Source organism: Nomia melanderi, chromosome 2 (assembly GCF_051020985.1).
Source record: "Nomia melanderi isolate GNS246 chromosome 2, iyNomMela1, whole genome shotgun sequence".
Classification (NCBI taxonomy): Eukaryota; Metazoa; Arthropoda; class Insecta; order Hymenoptera; family Halictidae; genus Nomia; species Nomia melanderi.
This window is the reverse complement of record NC_135000.1, coordinates 15,709,312-15,730,855: the sequence shown is the minus strand read 5'-3', so window position 1 is coordinate 15,730,855 and position 21,544 is coordinate 15,709,312. Positions and strand designations below refer to the sequence as shown.

General features: G+C 35.4%; 1 pseudogene; it reads left to right on the top strand.

The window, feature by feature from the left end:
• The first annotated feature begins 12,009 nt into the window (after window positions 1-12,009).
• On the top strand, window positions 12,010-12,132 carry LOC116431175 (5S ribosomal RNA; annotated as a pseudogene).
• Window positions 12,133-21,544: the final 9,412 nt, after the last annotated feature.

The following is a 21,544-nucleotide window of genomic DNA, read 5'->3' as shown; positions in this document are numbered from 1 at the left end:
TGTATTCTTAATTTAGTAAGTTATTGGTCCATTTACCTCAAAGATCCGTTATTTGCTACTAACACTCGGTAACCGCGATACCACCGCTCTCCGTATGATTACAGAACGGCTTGAACGAGACCAGGAGGGATCGTATTCTGCGCACTTACGTGCGTAACACCTATCGCTATCACCTTCACGAGATCTACTCGACCCTCCGCAACGAGTATACGGATTGGGAGAGGGGCGAGCAGAGTCCTACGGCGATCTGCGAGGGACTTCTTTCTCTTCTCGGCGATGGCCAGGTTGCGGCGCCTCTCCTCAGGTTGGCACTGCTGCATTCCGCAGCCGGCGGGCGAGGCTACTTCCTGCACTTCCAGCTCGGCAATCGACCGAGCCAGAAGGGCGAGGAGGTCCCCTATCTCCTGGGGATACCTCTTCTCCGAGGCGAGGTGGTCTCCGTTTTGTTCGCCTCGATCAACTACACTTCGGTCGATGAGAACCTGTCCAAACTGTTGGTCCACTACTTGGCGAACTTCGTGAAACGCGGGTGAGTATGTCCTACTTCTCCTCTTCTTGCCGCTGCTTTTTCATCCGGGACGGAATTACGTTTCTGTTGTTCCGACGGCGATGCTGAAACTTCAGGGTACGCTTGGAAATTGGATTTGCTGGACCATATGAAGTAGCGTGCAAAGGAGAGGTACGGTGTATCGAGGAAAATCTTCGTATTTACACTAAAACTATCAAGCAATTGGAGTGACTTATTTCTAAGTTTCTGTACAAATTAGAGCAATATGTTTCTCGAGATTTGGTGGGTCTTTTATTGTTGTATCTATAGTGATACACAAATTTATTTTACAATTTTTCGCGAAAACTTTGCCCTAATTTAAATACTCGCAAACTAAAAATTCTAAAATGGGTCAATTTGACTGGTCCGGTAGTTTTAGTATTAGAAAAGTACATGTGTACACGTATTTCATATAGGTGCTGGTTAAATGGGAAACGTTTATGAAAATTTTCGTTTTTGTGGATTGAGGTGTGAATGTTGAAGTTAAATTACTGATTGATTCTTTTTCAACACTAAAACATACCGAACGGGTCAAATTGACCCACGTCAAAATTTGTATTTTGCAAGTATTTAGATTATGAAGGCGTTTCTGCGAGAGATTTTAACTTTTTGTGTATTTGTGTGGATACAAGATTAGTAAACCCTTCGTATCTTATGAACGGTATTCTAACTGTTATAAGAAATTGGAAATAAATCACTATAATTACTCGGTAGTTCTAGTGTTACTAATGATTTCGTGAATTGATTGTGAGCAGGAATTGAAAACAGTTATCCTATCGGTTTCGGTTCTTGAAACAGTTATAAAGAACTGAAATAAGTCCTAATGGTTATTTGGTATATCGGTTCTGAAACGGTTCTGTAACTGTTATTTCTTGGTTCTTCCTTTTGGATCTTCATAATTGTTTCAATCGGAACCGATATATAACAGTTTCAATCAGTTATTTTCGGAACATTTTTAATCCCTAGTTGTGAGAATGAAACTTGCTGTGTGTAAAATTTTGGTAATATAGTGTTCCTTTTTGCTTTGCTTTTCATTTAGGCGGCATGTAAATTAAAAAAATTAGTTTGTACGTAAGTAACAGACGTAACACAAGAAATATTTTTTTTCACAACGCTGTAATGAAATTTATTACGATGGATATGAACTAATTGTGTAATATCATACGATTTATATAATATTATTACTCGAAGGTAATGTTCGTTCCTAGAAACCAACGCACAGTGGTGCCTTTCAACGAAAAGCCGACCAAAATTCAATTTGCGTATGCAGCAGCGTTTTTCTGATGCAGTATATTTGTTGTACACATTTTAATGCATCTAATATCATTTTCTTAAATATATTGATTGATTATAGAAATATAGACTGTCAAAGTTGACGAACTCTAAATCTCTTGATATCTCGGAAATTAAAACTCCTTTAATGTATCAGGGAAAATTTCTCTTAACAAATTTCTTATTTAAAACATGTGACTATTAAAGTAAATGATATAAGCATATATTAAAATTAAAGTAAAATATCCTGGAATTTACCTGTGTAATTCATTTGTCAATATACCATAAATCTTAGTCATGTTTTAATAAACCGGAAGGAAAATACATGTGAGTGTCACTGACTGTCATGATGGGACAAGTTTTCTGATATCAAGTAGCATGTATAGCATGATATCCCGTTGAAAAATTTGCACAAATTTGCACCATTTTGAGATATTTAAATTTAAACTACTAATGAGGGGTATATACAGTCTGTCCTATTAAATCATATTAACGATATCTCTGTCATTAGTAAAGTTAATATATTTGTTAAAATTGAATATAAAGTAAGGAAATTTTTCTAAATCATGATTTTGATCCACCATTTTGAATTTTGTATTTCTAACGAAATATTCAGATTGAGCACCTGCAAAAAACATAGGTATGCCATCCTTTATGAGAATCTTACGAAATTATGAATTTTGGTTAGTTTTTCGTCAAAAGGCACCACTATGCGACGTCGCCTAAATGGAAAGTTCACTGTCGGTCCCCAAGGAACCGTTGCGTCGCGACGCCGCGTTTAACGAATTAAAAATCAGAAGTTTCTTTTAGACTAGAGAATATTGCTTATAATAAATTAAGGGTCTAATTCATGTGTACGATGAACTATTTTTTTATAATCTTCTTCTGGTTCGAACGCATTTAAACTAATACATTTTAGAACATCGACCAAATTTTATGATATCTTTAGTATTATTTTAACCAATTAGAACGTTCGACGAACGCGAGAAGTTTTCATTCCATTTGCATGGAATGTTACATGATTCATGAGAACATAATTTCATATAAATGCCCACGGTGTCATAATTACATCATCGTTTAAAAGGATTTGATCATTTGCTAAATGAAACGAAATTTTTCAATGAAACAGGCACAGTAGGCATTCAGCTTTCATATATTTTAATTTAATACGCATGCAACAAAGAGTTATCATCTATTATCTTTTATTGACCACATTTATTATTTCATTTTACACAAAGAGCTTATCTTGTATAAATAATTTTAATTCATCAACGATTCTTAAATTCAAATGCAAACAATATCGCATTTAATCATAATATTTTGCTACATCACATTATATTTTATTCTCACATTTATATTTAATAGAAATGTATAAAAATCCGCTATCAATTAATTAACACTAAGAAGTTTTTCATGTTTATGACGGTTCCTCGATTATCTCAAAGAAAGTCGCCCAGCGTTCTTTCATTTATATTACGAGATTCGAAAAAAGATCCTTCCTCTGCGATTCAAATAAACGATTTACATCTTTCTTAAGCAATATGCATCCCTTTCACGATTATTTTATCCCCTTAACCCGGGGGCAATAATGAAGCTAGAGCCTGCTTAAAGGGACAGGATAAGTCTATCTTACGGTCGAATATACAGATCAGCCAAATGAATCATGGTGTTTGAAGAGAGGGTCTCCCGAGGAATGAACCTTCCCCATTTAGCAAGCTCCTTCATTAGAGGGCTGATATGAGAGCGAGCATATTCACAAAGCATTTAGTTGAAGGACCTGTTATCAGAGTAGAAACTCTCTTGGCAGGATTCTATAGCATGTATGTTGAAAGGCTTCCAGATTGAATTAGCATGTGTATTCACTCGAACCGAAGTCTTGACCAAGGAAAGATACTTTCTGTATTTAGAATGAACACTAAAACTACCTGCAGTTAAATCGACTTTTTGAAATTCCTCTGTAGAAACTCCAAGAATGCATCTATTGGGGCTTGAATTGATTTACAATTTAGTTTGCGTATTGCTGAATCGATTTCTTTAATAATTTCTCAGAGAAACATCTGCTATTTTTTTAATAATCGTAAAAGAAGAAATCAGGAATGGGTAATTTTGACCTGTTTGGCAGTTTTAGTGTTAATAATTCGTGATGTATACAAACAATTGGAACAAATTTAAGGCGTGTTTATTTTAAAGTGTTTATTATCGGTAATTTCAATTTCGATATTTTGTTAACTACTTTATTTTTCAGGAGTTCATTTGTTCCTTTCTGTCTCGATAAAATGAATTCTAGTATGAAATAATCATATTTGAATTAATTTTGGTCTGTCGTAATTGAAACGAATTTTTACGGTCACAAATCATGAATAACGAACTTAATTGGATTAACAGTTGAGATGATTAGTCTGTCAGGCCAGTGCACAATGCAATTTCCATGTAAATACATTTCACTGGTCCAGTTATTAGCTCGAGCAATTGAACTTCAAATAGAATTGCTTTTATATGGACAGTTGTTAGGAATTTGGCTTTCGCTGCATTGCGACACGATCGAAGTATGGCTTAACAATTCAAGAATCCGAGCAAGTCAAGGGAGAGCACCAATCTTGTGCAAAATATTGTAACTTGTTGCTTCGTAAGCTTATTTTTCAATTCTATGCAAGTGTCGATGTTTATACTTATTAGTTATGCAGGCAATTTAAATGCTAGAAAGAAGCTATTTAATATTTCAGAAAGCTGTGTATTCTTTTCATATTTCTTCTAGTTACTAGCAAGTTGTAACATTGCAAAAATAGCACACTGCTATCAAATCTCTCTCCAAAAAATATTCCAATTTGTGCCATCATCTTCTCTAGTAATATTTAGTTTTAAAGATTATATGTTATCCTATTCAAATCATTAAAAAAATTTCCTTAATATTTAGTTTTTTGTACTAGTGTCCAATTTTGTTTTCTAAAATTAAATTTTTGTTTTACGCAACACCAGTTAGAAAAAAATATTTCAAGATAGATGCGAATTGTTAGAAGGATAAACACTTCGACCACTAAATGTTTCACCCATTTTTAATTTTTTCTTTTATGATTATTTAAGAAATACAGATACTTCTCTGAGAGATTATTAAATAAATAAATCAAATACGTTTCAATAATAGAATATCAAGAATAAGTAAGCTCATAAAAATGTCAATAAGTGTTTTATTATAAATTATATAAAAAATACAAAACAGTTCATCTGACTAATAGTTAAGTTAAGTTAAGTTAACACTGTTAAGTTTCCTATTCCTTATAGGAGATTGATAGATTCATAAGACAAATCTTGTAAAATTAGTTTAAATTTGTCCACGGTTCAGTTCTTTCGTTTCTACTCGCATTTCTACTACATTGTTCACGTCTTCAATAACATCGTTCCCCTTGTACCATGCTTAAAAGTTTAAACATCCATTCGTGCAGAACTTTTCAAATTACTGGAACTTCATCTACTGAACACTCTACAACGAAAGAAGTTAGTAGACTGGTTCATTAATCAAGTTAATTTTCGAAAGTTAAAAATTGAGAAACTTGAGCGTTATCTTCATTGTACTCCGGGTAGCAGGTACTCTACTGCTGAGTGAAACATCAATCATATGATCGTATGATTGATAATCAATCACGTTCGAGTGGCTGTAAATAGCCAATTTGTCCACATAAATTCTTTTTCGATTCTTGTGCGCGTGTAATTTAATTCTTATACAAGCAATCGATCACTTAGGTACTTAAATTTTGTTTAAACATGTTTTATATTCTTAAAAATTTTAAATCACTTTAGATTCGCATTCTTTGAATAATATTATATTCATTTCTATTTTTTTATAAAAAGTGAACACTAAAAGCTTCAAGTTAAAAAATTTCAGACTTATTTAAATGTTTTGTAATATCTGGAGTACTTGGATAATTAAATGAATATTTTATAAAATCAACGTTGTGTTGATGTATCTATAAGAATTTCATCTCGTTTCATTAGGTTTTATTTTTATTTTACAAATGTGTAAGAATAGTTACTTGACCAAGAGTACATATATTCCACTTGTCTGACTAAAATAGGTATATTCTACTAGTTCAGAATTTAATGATTTCCTTATGTAATATTTATCATTATTTAATGATTATATTTATTATTTCATACTTTCTTTATTTAAACTTGTACTTTAAAATAAACAATACTATAAAATTCTATTTACAGTCATAATTTTTATACTGTGTATAGAATTGCAAATAAACTTATTGAAATTCAAAAGAGTCCTTATACTGTATTTAGACCGAACCAATGAATGCTCGTTCGCACCAAACCTTGATAGATTCATATTCAATTGGCGTAAACGATGAATTATTGAATTATTAATTAATAATTATTAATTAAATCGATATAAATGTACCTTAATAGTTATTTCTATTTCACTTTTAACAAATATAAGCTGAACATTAGCTAAATATCGTATTTAATAATTAAATCCGTTTTACTAGTTATCAAAATGTTTTCGAGTGAAATAATGAGTATCACGATTAAATTGTTAAGTTTTGGACCTGAAAGAGAATATTACAAAACATTGAGGAAAAAAAAGACATTGAAATCTGAAACTGCACACTTTTTTGTTATATTATAAATGGAATTCATCGGAACACAGTAAGAATACGCGATTAAATTGATTCAAAATTTAACTTTTAGTAAATGAAACAAACTAAATACATTTAATGGAAATGAAAACTTGTCTGTTCAATTGAAACTTACTCTGTTTTCTTCATTAATCACTTTGAACGTCCGCCTTAGCTGAAATGCAGAAAAAATGGTTTTCATAGGTACCTTTCATTGAAGATGAATCATCTGTGATGCATATCTAAAGTGCAAAAATGTAAAAGCTTAATATTTCGCACAAATAACAGTGACCAGAATAATAATTGCATAAAAAGATTGAAATATATCTATTTCAATTCTGAAAGAGGTAAAATAAATTATTTGTACATTATACGTGTTTTATATTCCTCTACTACATTCTGAGAGCTGAAACATCGAAAACGTGCACTTTCAATGAAAGTAAAGTACAGTAAAGGAAAATTACAATACATTATAAAAGACATAATACCAAGTATCTCTAAACATTACGAAACAAAAAGAATTATTCTAAAGAATTATTTTTAAAAGCAGTGTAAAACACACAGTTCTTCAATAATGCATTCATGTAAAAATAATAGCGAAAAGCGAACATTTACGGTAGACAGTGTATAATAATAAAATGAAATATAATGTCAAGCTTTACGTATCTCGCTTCTCCTACAAACACGTACGAAAGCTTTTAAAGTAATCAAATGCTGACCAAAGAAAAAGGATCACATTATATTAATTCCAGTACTACTAATCATTAATTCGAATCTACTATTTTTTTAATTTGACCAATGAGTCGTGTCAGTTAATTAAATATATTGAATTTAATTAACGAATGGTCTGTATTAGAGAGATCGGAATTTTCCTTAATCAGAAACGAAGCTTCCAATCTTCGAGTATCTTGCCTTGCCCCAGATTTCTTCCCGTCGACTCCGCGAAATCGATGTTTCAGTCTTTGTTCTCGCTTTTCCTCGTATATTTTTTGATTCTTACGACCAGTGACACGGCCAGTCGTTTTTCACGAAAGGAGGATCCTGACTGCAGCAGGCAGGCAGCAGCAGTGAGAGATAGAAAACACACGATGCGATTGCATTCGCGTCCACGCGATATCGCTAGGACACCTACTGGCTCAGAGAAAGCCGGCTGTTCGGCAAACTCAATTTTGAAACGCAATTTCCGGCCAAGTTTCTCCGCCCTTCGTTCGCTACACAAACGGAAAAATGACGCAGTCGTTCGACACCGTGAAATAATCCGACGGCAATCAGAACCGAAATGAGAGAATTGCTAAAGCTGTTTTTATTCTATTAGCCTTTAACACGTGGTAGCTCCGACTGAAATCACTCCATTTTCACGTTTTGATTATAATTACGGTCCTAAATGTTTTCCATTTCGTATTGCGAACGTTTTTGTATTGTGGATGGTGATGTTAGCAATGTGGTTTGCAGTGATTGAAACCGTAATTTTCGAAATAATTTGCTATATGCTTAAGGCAATAGAAATAAATTTCAGATAGAGATATTCATTATGGTGCATTTGGAGTTTTGTAATAATTAGTAATGAGAACTTTATATACTTTAGATCGTACATTTGTTGTTTACTATTATAATATTCAAAAGAGTTTTACGTAAGTGTGTTTCATAACTCTTACAGTGTAGCTTGGTCTTTGATAAATTATATTTTATCCTTTTATATATACAGTGAAATCTTGAACTTACGTCTTAATTGGTTCCGGAGTGGGCGACGTAAAATCGAAAAGGACGTAAGTCGGGTACACAAAGTAGACATGTATGCGTGTATGTGAAAACATACATATATTTACACGTATTTAGTAAATTAGGAGATACATTTTCTTTCGAATGTATGAAAATAATAGAAGAGATTACATGTAACGAATGTTTACGAAGAACCGAAAGACCACGATGTTCACGAATTTGTCATTAAAATACGTTCTTTATCTTTAAGAATCGTCCTCACAGGTGTTCTTGGCAAATTTACTTTTTGCTTAATCGTAAAACCTTTTATTCCACTAATAAAAAGTTTTACTATTTTTAATTTAGTTTATATACTTATAGTATTTTTTTTAACAACAGAATTTAAAGATGAGGGCATCTGATGCTGTGGTACCATTGCATATACGTAAATAATGATGTTGATTCTCTACTAATTACACTTGTACGTTTAATGTAAATATATTTCTATAAGTTCTTAACCGGTGTATAAACTATATAATTTGAAATTACTTAACTATAACAACGTAAAATTAATCTACTGCACGACGAATTTTTTACGCAAGTAACATTCAGACTGTTTCAGTAATTAAAAATAATTGACCACTACGTTACGCAGATACGACGTAACTGCAAACCATGTAAATCGAGAGGGCACAACTTTGGGCCTTACTGTATTTTGTGATACACAAAAGTTTCTAGTTACTTTCATATCTTAAAGTTTCTTTTTCAACTTGATATATTTCGTAGTTTCTATGTTACATACAATGCGTGTTTGAAATCTAGTCAAGTTCAAGCTCCTCTTAACAATATATACTTATTTTAGCACAATTCAAACAGTCATAAATAAGCAATACGCAATTATAACGGCTTTAACAATTCAATTTATTTCCACGCGTAATCATTCACTTCTCATATTTCTTCTAACGATATCTTAAGCAAAGTCTACTCCAATTTTCATTATTAGACTAAAAAATTTCATTTGGCTACAACACATTATCTTCGTTTCGTTCGCAGTTCCATCGATCTAAGCGCGACAGACGCATCGCAACAATCGATAGAACTAAAAGTACCAAACACGTAACGGCAATACGCGAACGTCCCTCAATTTCAAGCCGGCCGTGTATCTAAACCGATCGGCCTGAATACAATTTCCAGCCCCGAAACCGTATCGTAGAAATGTATACATTGCGGGATGTTTCAGGGACCCAAACGGCGCCAGCCCGCTGACAACGGGATCCGACGGGCTTCCGACCAGCCCGCCGTTCTGGGATTCATACGATTCAATAAATCAGCTGTACCTGGAGGCTGGCCGTAGTACGGAAATGCGGTCGCATTACAGAGGCCATAAGATGTCTCTGTGGCTGAATCTGTTGCCCCAGTTGCACCGGCCGGGCTACGAGATCAGCATGCGTCACCATCACCTGGCGGAAAGTCCCAGTCTTTACGAAGGCGCAGTGCGTCCGCAAACCATGGCTCTTCCGCTGCCGGCACCACCGTTGCCGATGCCCTCGCCCACCGAGCCGTCGTCCATGTCGAGCGCGATTCCGACCACCGAGTGCACGCCGAACGCGACGGTCACCACGACGGTGGCCACCACGTCGAGAACGTTGCAGCATCCTAATCTAGGTCCAGGTCCGAACAATCTGTTACGCAAGCTAGCCTCGAGCCACTACCAAAGCTATACCACTGCTTTGACCGTCACCATAGCGGTCGGAGTGTTCCTGCTGCTGCTGAACATCCTGATCTTCGCCGGGATCTATCATCAGAGGGACAGAAACGCTTCGAGCGCGGCCGGTTTGTCCTCGGCGTTTGGCGACAAGAAGAAGGAGGAGCTGCTGGAGGCTGGCTGTTCCGGCATCGAAATGTCTTCCGGTAAACAAAGGCTGTCCACGTTAAACCTGATGGACTCGCCATCCTCGAGTCCGCCGCCGCACAAAGCGAAGCTGGCGCAGGAGCTGGAGCTGCAGCTGCAGGAGTTTCAGTGCTCGCCACCACCTGGAGGTGGCAAGAGGATTCTCGAGCCGCCATTGTACACGATGAGCCCCTGCGTCCAGAGAACCCGTACACCGTCGCCCTGCGTCGACGCGACCACTGCCAGGATGGATGACGACGACGACGACGCGGACAGCAGCGACGACGATAACGACGACGAGAATCTTCCGGAACCGCCACCGCCTCCTAAGGTCCCGGCGCCCAATGTAGGCTTGTCCTGTCCGGGGATACTCAGGCAGCCTGGCACGCCTGGGAGTGCCAAGAAACGTGTTCAAATTCAAGAGATCTCGGTCTGAAGAGGTGGATAGACAATTCGGGGATCGAGATCATTCGCTCGCCAGCTTGTTCGTGTCTGATCGCGCGAGCTTCCCAAGCGCCCAGCCGCGTGGTCGCTACTGCGGGCAGTGGTCGATTTGCCTCGGGCGGGAAGTTCGATTTGATTAGAGAGCCGATAGGGACAATGCGGCGTCATCAAGTTGTTATCAACGTGCCACGGATTTGAGAAGTTGTTGAATTGGATTTCGACGGAGGCGTGCGCGTAGGCCTGCGGTGCACTGCGATGGGGGAGACGTGTTTGCGGTTAGGCCGGGGGCGAGTACGGGCGTTTCGCGTCGAGCGATTCGCGAACGGCTTCGGGATTCGTTTCGTTTTTTTCTTTTAGAGACAAAGTCTGTAGTTGCGGTTTCTTAAAGTTTTATTCGAGAATAACGGAAGATTACACGGGTAAAATGGCGCCGCCGTAAAGTGAATGAGGCCCTGTGCTTGCGGTTAATCGAGAGGTATTTCAATTGTGGGTCAACGGAACAGATATGTCGGCAAATACGAGCACAAATCAATGGCCTTAAGAGATTTCGATACTCGTCCGAAGCACTGAATAGACGTATGAATTAAAACAGCTAGACGATCTGGACGCGTGTCACTGTTTTATTTTGGGTTTTTGCGCGTGAAATGCCTTGTCCATTATTGATATCACCTTTTCTTAATTTCGTTTAGGTGAACATGTTGTATAACAGTTTTTTATTTCCAATGATGAATTGATTGATCCTATGACATCTTCTATAACATTTTTTCTAAATGTTTCTTAACAGTTTTATGATTTAGTCATTCGATTTTTTAAATCAACTTTTAAAGGTATACATTTATCTGCATATAACGAGTGCTTGAAAATAGTAATTTGATTTGGATTTTTACGTTGTTTCTATGAATTGAATGATAGTTTTTGTATTTTCGACGCATTATTAAGGTTTATGAGACTTGTTTTATGTCTTTTCCAGTCGACAAAATGTATTCGTGAATTTCATTCGAATCAAGAAAATATAAAAGTATCATCTACAAGTAAGTAAGTAAACCTTTGTTAAATTAAAAATATTTATTATGCAATCCTACAATTAAATCTATTTACTATTTATTACACTCGGTGAATTTTTTATTTATTGTATTTTATTAATTAGATTTTGAATGACTTCTTTGATGAGGTACTTTCTCAAGTAGGTTTCAGTTTATAAAATGACATTTCTCATGTATGAATCAAATTTTCCAATCTAGACAAGTAGAATGAATTATAATTGAAGTATTTAAGCATCCTGGAAGTTCGTATCAGTTTTGAAAGAATTTATAGAATCTAACATTGTTTTTGCTCTTAATACGTTTGGATGTGGTGTTCGTTACAAAAAATTATCCTAATGTTTCTCAACTTCAATATACTTATAAAGAGATCGGATAATAAACTCATTTATTGACATTCATTTTCATTACTATCGAAACTGGTTTATACAGTATATTTAATATTGAATTACATATGCTCATACTATATATAATTCAATGTTTTAAGTAGTTTTCTTAGGCAACGTTCATACCGTGTATTAATGCACCGGTTCTCGTCCGATCACCGAAGTTATATTGCGCCGGGCGTGGTTAGTAGTACTTGGATGGGTGACCGCCTGGGAATACCGCGTAATGTTGTCATCATTTTTTTTCAAAAAGAAATTAATAGATACAAACTTTATGAAACTAATGTTTACAAAAATTGAATAAAATTTGGAATATTTAACAAGAATTTATAGTTTGATCTGGTATCTATTCCATTGAAGTAAAATCGGTGGTCAAACACATTTTCATAAAATTCTTCAATTACTTGTAATATCCTTTGTTTATAATAGCCTCATCATTTCTATTTTAATATATTATCAGTATCTCGTGTCACCTGATCCATTGATAAAATTGAATGCATGAGCGAAACTTTGGGATACTTTTTACAAAAAGATTGGTTTACAGCAAGAAGCTTTAATAATGAATACTGTGTAACATTGGACCACGATAGTTTTAATTCTTGAATTAAAACTGACTATTTGTATTGACTTTAAAAGATTTTATATTTCCAAACGGTTATTTTGGCACATAATAATATTATAAATATTTGATTAAACAATAATTTAAAGATTTCGAATTCGTAAGAATTGAATTCATTTTATGTTGAATATTTAATTTCATCATTATCTCAATTTTCATCCATCAATTACGTTAAATTATCAAATATAATGTGGTTCTTTATGGAAGGCAAAGTTTATTTAAAGAATTAAAAAGTTCCTTACACCAGAAATAATAAATCAAATACATAAGTAGTTTCTATTAATATTCTAATTGTATTGTATTTTACATGTTTAAATACTCCTCAAACGTATAACTTTCATGTTTATTAACAATCAAACATTACAAAATAGTCATTTGTGAAACCGTGCGAACTTTCCAGATACCTTTATACTGTATTGGCCAGTAGTCACTTCCAGGGTTTCTTATCTCAACTTTCACGGTATCCCAATAATAACTTTGTAATATTCCTTTCACATAAACCATCTTCAACACGGAAACTGCCAACAATATACGCATATCTATTTCTATCAGAACACAGAGAAAAAGCAACATATAAATAAGTTGAATAATAATTTAAATACTGCAATAAAAAACACAAGCGATTTTATAGAAGGCAGCATTACAGATTTCAGAATCCAATGAATCACAAAGTACCCATACGGACCACTCCACTACTTCCAGTGTTAACAATCGCTCAAGAACCGTAAATGACACAAACCATAGATACAAAGCAACTCGTTTAAATCCCGGGTCGTGACTATTGACTCACCTTCTATTCCCCAATATTTCTTACAAATCGGAAATGCATAAAGCTCGAGAGCGTCTCCGATCGCTATCAGATCCTCGACATTAATCGTTGATCGCGCGTCAAACATTCCGCACGTCCGTTCGTTATTCTAGAGATGAGACGATCATTTTCAAAGGTCTTTAGCTGCCTGTTCGAGTTCTTTGGTATTAACGTGATATCGGGGCTGTTGTTGACCTTATCCGAGCTATTGAAATCAGTCGAAAAACTTGTAGAAGACACGGAGAGGATTTAAGGAATCTTGGATGGAAACGTCGACCCTTTTACCTTTTTTCGGAGGTTGTTCGGCATGGAAGAAGCTAGAATTGCAGAAGCCGGGAGAGGTTGGGGTGGTGAAAGTTCCATAGAAAACGAGGGTATCGGGGACGACACGAGTTCGACTCGAATCCGAGCATCCGTACAAGAAGTTGGATCGTTGGCGAAGGTCGTCGCGACGCTCGACGCCGTGAAACGAGGGGATTGATATAATCTCAGGAACCCAAAAGACAACGCGCCAGGGAGCCCAGGGGCTTTCCCCGGGCTTCCTTTTATCCGGATTTGTCGGAGCACTAAGTGGAATTATTCGAGGAATTGGAGGGTCTGACCTCGACTTTTTGGAATCTCTGGTGCCGCGAGAAAGAGAGAGAGAGAGAGAGAGAGAGAAAGGGAAAAAGAGAAATTGTGTGCGTGCGTGCGTGCGTGTGTGAGAGATAGAGAGGAAGTCGAACGGAGACTGAACCTGATCATGCGAGACTGCAGGTTAAAGGGAAGCGGTGAACTTGCTAGATAATAAATTGGCGAATCGTTGAAGTTCTTGTCAGTGTAATCGCGTGTGTTCTTAGGTTTTGAGTGTGTTCGTGTGTTAGCGAGAGAGGGAGAGATTGAGGAGGAAAGGAAGAAAGAGGATGAGATGGTATAGCGGACGATTGTACGAGAGACAATGGATGAAGCATTATTGTAAATTATATTCGATATGGGAGACGACGCTTGGATCGCGACGAGTGTTTGAGTCTATGCTAATTCTATTATTCTTTTCTTCTTGGAAGGTGCTTGCAAGGACGGTTCTCCCCGAACTTACATATGTTCCTCGTAGGTGCTTCTAACCCTTAAACGTGTTCCCTGCGCATATCTTCTTGGGGATATTTATACTGTTATAAAATCATCATCGTGAAATTCGTGGCATTTTTAAAGACGTACACGTTTAAATGTATTTCTTGGATATCAGTTTTCGTTGTTAACACACGTTAATGAAAATTAGTTGTTTCTTACAATTGGGGATACCTTTTTGATTGGAACGCTTTCGACACATATGACTGTTAATGTTAAGGAATTTTATACTTTGTTCAAGGGTTAATGAATGCTGGAAGAATATTATTTGAAACCTGAACTGAGGAATATTGTTTTAAGTAATATTAATTTTATTGGTATTGTAGATCTTTTATTACTACTGGATTGTGTAATTGCTTTTCAATCTAAATGTTTCTATTGTTATTTTTATTTAATAATAATATAGCAACTAGTCGACGCTATTAGCGAATAATTGTTTATAAATCCATCGTTGATGTGCAATTCATTATTCGCATATTATTATTTTAGAATGAACAACAGTTTTTATTATGCGTTCCTAGTTAATAATACACAACGTGTTTTATACCAATGACTGATTACACGTCTGGGATAAAGTTTACAAAAGCTTTTCGTGAATAAACTACATTTTTTAATGCTTGCAGATTAATAAACAGAATTAAACTTAAAAACAAATAATTCTCGTGTTTGTATTATACGTGGAAATAATAGCACAATTATTTAAATATAGTTGCTTGAATAATTATTCACGAAATTAAATTTAAATATAAACAAGCATTTAATATAATTTTGAGTGAATTCGCCAAGATTACTGTTTCAAAAATGCGTTTCTAAATTTTTTGAACTTACAACAAGCTCTTACATACAAAACACCTTATAACACAATGTTTGAACTTCTTAAACCTTAACAAAATAAATATTCTTTCAAACAATTAAATCGTTCTTTTACAAATTCATTTATAACTAAAGAAATACATCAATTTCAATAAAAATATTTTTCAAGTAACAGTATTTTTTTCCTGTTCGATATTCAATTCATCATACACATTCCTATTAAAAAACCTCTGAATTACCTGATCAATCACGGACTAAAGAGCTGCAAGGGTGATGGCGAGGCAGGAAATATTTGGTTAAAGTTCAGTTATCGTAATAAACGAAAACATTTAACACATTTGCTCGAAACTTTCTGCCCGTAACGAAATACCTTCGTCCTCGCGAGCCTTTTAATTGCCAACGATAATTACGGAAAAAGGGGATATTTCGATGCGAATGTCCTCCAGCAGACGTACACTACGCGTTTAATGAGATCTTTCATTAGTAGAGGATTCGGGCAATAGAGATTGCACTGTATTCCAGATAACGAAGGGGTCTGGAGGAACAATTAAGCGGGAAACAAGTCGTTGCGAGCATCTGTGCGTGTCTGTGTGTTACGAAAGAGCGAAGGAAAGAACCCGTGCGAGGGGCCAGCCGTAAGTAACCGAACTACTAATTTACTTTAGTCGAGGAACGCTCGCCATCCGAAAGAGGATTCATGCGTGTTTAGCAGGCGAAAAAGAAGAGACACGATTGTCCCGGGACGTTTTTAGAACCATAACATGGCTTGAATTTTCTAAGAACATGCGAAACAAAGAGGTGTAGCGAGAGTGATCGAGAGCGAAAGCGTGAGAGAGAATGAGTTCGAAAGTCCTGTCGTTGATGATTCGTCGATCGATCGGTCGACGAACGGTTGACACGTTCAATCGACGCGTTTTCTTTTCCGGTTTTCGAATCGCGACCGATAATTTTAAGTGAGGTTACCGCGTTCGCGTCGAACGGGCCTCATTTAGTTGTAAGGTTCTCGATGAATTCAACGCGTGAAACTGCGACGTTCCCAGCGTCATTTACACACAGGATTTCAATCGAACAAATGAACACACGGTACACACGTACACAAGTACACACATGTACACGTACACACAACTATCAATGTTTGAAATGTTGGGATTTGTTTAAATAAATAATTAAAGCATTCGAAGCGTAAGCATTTTGTACCTTCATTGACGCACCTGGTCACCTGTAGAGTAAGTGTTTACATGGCGGTTCTATAGTAAGTAAAAATGTACTTTGTGATAGTTTAACCTGTTAACTGTGGAATTTAGTTTGAAAAATCTCTTGTTTTGCGCGCAATAAAATTAACAAACGAAGTGAGTATCCGTCGAACGCAGGACAAATGTAGCTGAGGTATATTTTATTGAAAAATCAAAGTAAAATAAAGAAGAATTACATGTTTATCGAAAAAAATAAATAATTCATCGATGCAAGAATTGGTATCATTTCGAGCTTTAAGATGACGTGATACTTATCAAACACAGTTAACTGGTTAAGCTTTTGGCTACTGTTGGCGCCTAAAGGTGCTTTAAAAATTTGGTTTTAGCGTATTGTTGGCACCTATAGACCCAATTTAAGTGTTCGGTAGTTTTAGTGTTAACGCTCCTCGAAATGAAGTGAAAATGCCTATAGCCGATGATAAAGTGCCACTAACAATAATTGCAGCAAAGCTGGCTTGGATCAGACGTAAGTGAATTGTTCTGTTCGTTGTCTATTATATAAATGTGATTATTTTGTAGTGGTTTAATTTAGTTCAATTCAGTGTTTTGACTGTTTCAATACACTTAGAAATCTGATTCTTCTGTTGAAAATTTTTAAGTATGAGGTAAGTATGTATATAGCTATAAATTTTTTCTCATACAATTCAACAAAATCTTTTATTCATTTAATATATTCTTATATCAGGCTTTTATAAAAAAAACACTAGGCGGTAATAATGAAAACACCTTGTTCAACAAAATAGAAAAATGTGCATCTATTTTGAGCACTGCTCTTAATAAGTAAAAAGGCATTGTAAGTTAAAAAAATAATGTGAAGACTATTTTTATCGATTCTCTTTGTAATTTTATATAGATTACAAATATAATTCACGTCAACCGTGTTATAAATATCGAACTGAAATCAATATCCTACAAAATGAAATGTTTTGACTCCTTTTCTATCGAAAAATGATTTGATTAATAGTATTTTAATATGTCTTGTTTATATTCTTGTTTAAAATACATCTTTTTGTACATCTAAAAATATAGTAAATTAGTCGTAATTTTATGAAGATTATTTTTGTAGGGAGGCTTTTAAAACAAATGCATTCAAAAATTTGAACGAGACAATACAATATAAATAAAAGGTAAAGTAATACGAATAGAGTAATCTTACATATATACCTGTTGTATATCATCTCAATTAGACCCTTCGAAGTTTCCATGACAAACCATACAAGTACAAAAAAAATAGAATAAATAACAATATAATTTCACAATTTGCAATGAGTATTTTTTATCTCGCAATATAAAATAAGATTAAAAGATTTATAAATTTTTTAGAGGAAAAGAATTAAATAGAAAAAAAATGTTACTAAACATGGGAAAAAAGTTTATACAAGAAAAGCTTAGTGTATTATTTAACAATTAATAACATGAATGATATACATCATCAAAATACAGAATTCTATTGAAATAATTATATTAAAACTATTATAAAATACATATAAAAAGAGGATTTATGAAAATCTAAAATCATAGGCACAAGAAATACTTTTCATACCCTCGCTTTCCTAAAAAGTCCAATACGGACTTCCGCTCATAAACATACTAAATTGACTTAAATCGCTTTCCTTTTACATTCACCTTTCATCAGAAGTGATTTTATTAATTTACCTACATTGTAACTAAAAATGTAAAGGAATTTAACCCTTTGTCCTACAGTATCGTATCAGACTCGTGAAGATTTTAAACAGAATTTATCAAACATAAATATTACTGAATTCTTTTGAATACAAATTAAATATCATTCTTTTGTTATCACTTATTATACTTTAGAGCAAACATAGACATAGTATATGCCTAGAATTTTTTTCTTTTTCCAATAAATTATTAATGACAAAGTAGTTGTATCGATCGTGGTTACGATAGAAATCGTAGGGCAAGGAGTTAAGTTACGAATCAAATTTCAGAATAAAACATAAAACTGGTAGCCATATTACTACCTCTTCTTCAATCTTCATCATACTCGTAGCTCAAGCTAACTTGGCTACAAGTATTACAATCAAATAACGACTAAATCGTAGATGCATGTACATTTACGACCAAAGATCACGCTGAATAATTATTTCACACATTGTACATGGAGAACGGGGGCCAGAGGCGCGCTCGAAACCATTTACACGTACACGTGCACGCATTTGCCGCACGTGCCACATTGGCAAGCTAAAGAGGTACGATATATAGCTCACCCAGAAACGATCCTCGAGATTGCTCGTTCCCGAGGAGCCGCGAAGGGACCGGAATTTCCATTACCCTAAAACATCGAGTGTCTCCGTGATTTTCCGCGGCATCTGACATCACCGACCGGAGCCAGACTTCGAGGAGGAATGTCCCGATGCTTCTGATCGAAACAGACCACCATCCTACGGTTCCTGAAGAGAGCGAGGCATCATCTCGAGAGATGACTTTTTTCCAGGGACATCTAGTTAAATGTAAAATACCGGTGTTATACTGGTACTTTCCGGTTATACTTTCGTAAACTTTATAGAAATCGGAATACTATCATACTGGTGTTATTCTGGTTTTCTTATTTTCTCTGTGACAAGAATTTTCCTTTTAATTAATTTTAACCCTTTGCGTTACGATTTATTCCACTATGACCGATACAACCACTTTGCTTTAATCCATTTGCATCATGTTCAACCCTTTGCACTCGCGAGGTGACTCTCAATCACCAGTTGATTTCATACGGTAAAATGATAACGTTTGATGTTTAGCATGGAACTTTGTATAATGTATCATTGTGTGAAATATTAAAGTAAAATACTTTTGTCCCTTAATTTATCGATTAAATTAGTTACATTAGTTGCAACAAACATCATCTATATTTTATCAGAGTGTTGAATATTTCTAGCAAAAGACTTTCAAGTGCAAAGGGTTAAATACTCTTGCAAGTATCAGTGGAATCTGATTTAACACATTGTTGACCAGTCACGAGTTAACTTGTGTTTGCACTTGCATTAGCTATTTCAAGTTTTGAAACGCAGGGCAATATAGAATATTACAAAAGCAAAATATTTAAAATTATGTAAATGTTATGTCCAAGGTTTCCTTTCAATTCATTATGTATAAATAAAATATATTGAAGTTTATTTAGATTGTTTCACTTTCATATTTAATTACGGAATAATAACTGGTGACATGTGATAGCTACTGCTTAAAATTACCGGTCAACAATATGTTAATAGCCTATTAGAGGGGCGCTGTAGCTAACAGCTTCATAAAATTTTTAAACAGTCATGTAAGATCAACCGTACACATTCTTATCCGATTATATGATTTATATAGTGGAAAAACTTGTTGCGAGTACCGGACGTCAGATAATACGATTGGGTTAAAACTTTATTGAAAAATGAGAGAAATTTTAGGCACATTCTGTGTCTATGTATCTTCTGGAGTATGTGAATAATTGATAACAAAAGAATAAGACTTAATTTAAATTTAAAAAATTGAGTAATATTTATACTTCTTAAATTCTGTTTAAAACTTACATCAGAGGTCTGATATGTTACTATTATATAAGGCAAGGAGTTCCAAGAAATTTTCTGATTGGTATTCCCGCTGAGAATGGTCTCGTAGGCAATCATAAATAAGAATAACAATGATATAAAAAAAATGACAGTATATATTCGCTTTTCAACGCTTGTTTCGTTACTCAACTGCGTAATAAATGTAGCGACAAATTTATATTCATACGTTTTATTATCATCGCCGCTTTCATCGTTTATCGCAGCTCCAACATAAATGTATCCTTAATCTTCATCGCAATACATCTTCCAGAAAAACCGGAAAAATACCAGTATTTATTTCAGTTTTCAGTATTATATCTGTTTCGGTATAGCCTTCTTGGTCTTATATCAGTATTGACTCTTTGCGGACGAGAATTTTTCAAACCTGCAAAAACTCTTTTCATAGAAAAATTTAAAATACTGACTGAAATCTTAAATATCAGAAAAAAGTTCATTCGCAGTTATCGATTTTAGATATGAAAGCTCAGAATCGTTGTTACGGTGACATTCGACCACAAAAAGTTAATATTATTTTGATTTTAACCCTTTGAGTGCTATGGAAGCATATATAGGTTCGGCGAAAGTCATCGCTGTGGAGTATGGGCTCATATATGCGTTTTTGGCCTTTTCAATCTCACACGTGCCGTAGTAGCAATTATAAGTGCATGTGATTAACACTAAAACTACCAGACAAATGCTATTTTTCTGTTTTAGAGAGCAGTTCAGAACTCGTTCCTGTCAGAGTCCGCGACAAATAAAAGTGCAGAATTGAAATATTTTTCAAAAAAGTCAAGAACAGTAAATTTTCAGATATTGAGTGGCTCAGAACAGTAGTGGTCCAACTTCTATTTCTGAGTTCTCGTAACTGCGAAACGTAAATCGGGAGGGCCTACACATAATTTCTATCGAAGTAAAAATTCATTGGTGATCAATATTCTCGCCTATCTTCATGTACCCATGAAAGGTGGAAAAGCTTAACAAAGGTAAAGAAATCCACGTAGAGGAACAAGAGATCGTGCATGCAGATGGCCGAGTACGAAGGCAGGTACCGCACACGGAAGAAAAAGAATAACGTATGTTCGCGGGTTCTATATCTTCGTCCCTCGGCTTCCAGCCGCCTCTTCTCCTTCTGCTCGACGTCCTCGTCCTTTCAGCCGACGGGCTCGCATTGGCGGCTCGGTGGTCTTCCTTGTGGAGGGTGGCCGAAGCTCGAGCTTTAATGGGGTGCTTCCCGCCTCTTGAGAGCCAAGCCAACGAGATCTGCCGCAGGCTGAAGTATAATTAGTCATGCCATACAGTCCATGGCATAGACCAAGTGTACCGACGTCTATATACCGACTGTATTCCCCGCTATAACACCGGTGACTCGAAAGTAAATGAACGCCGCGTACACAACGGAAATGCCGCTTCTTTCCATCGACCTTGTCTTCCTTGGCGGCTGCGTCTATTTTCGACTGTTGGAATAATTGAGGCTGCTCTCGTGATCTCTGGCGAGTTTT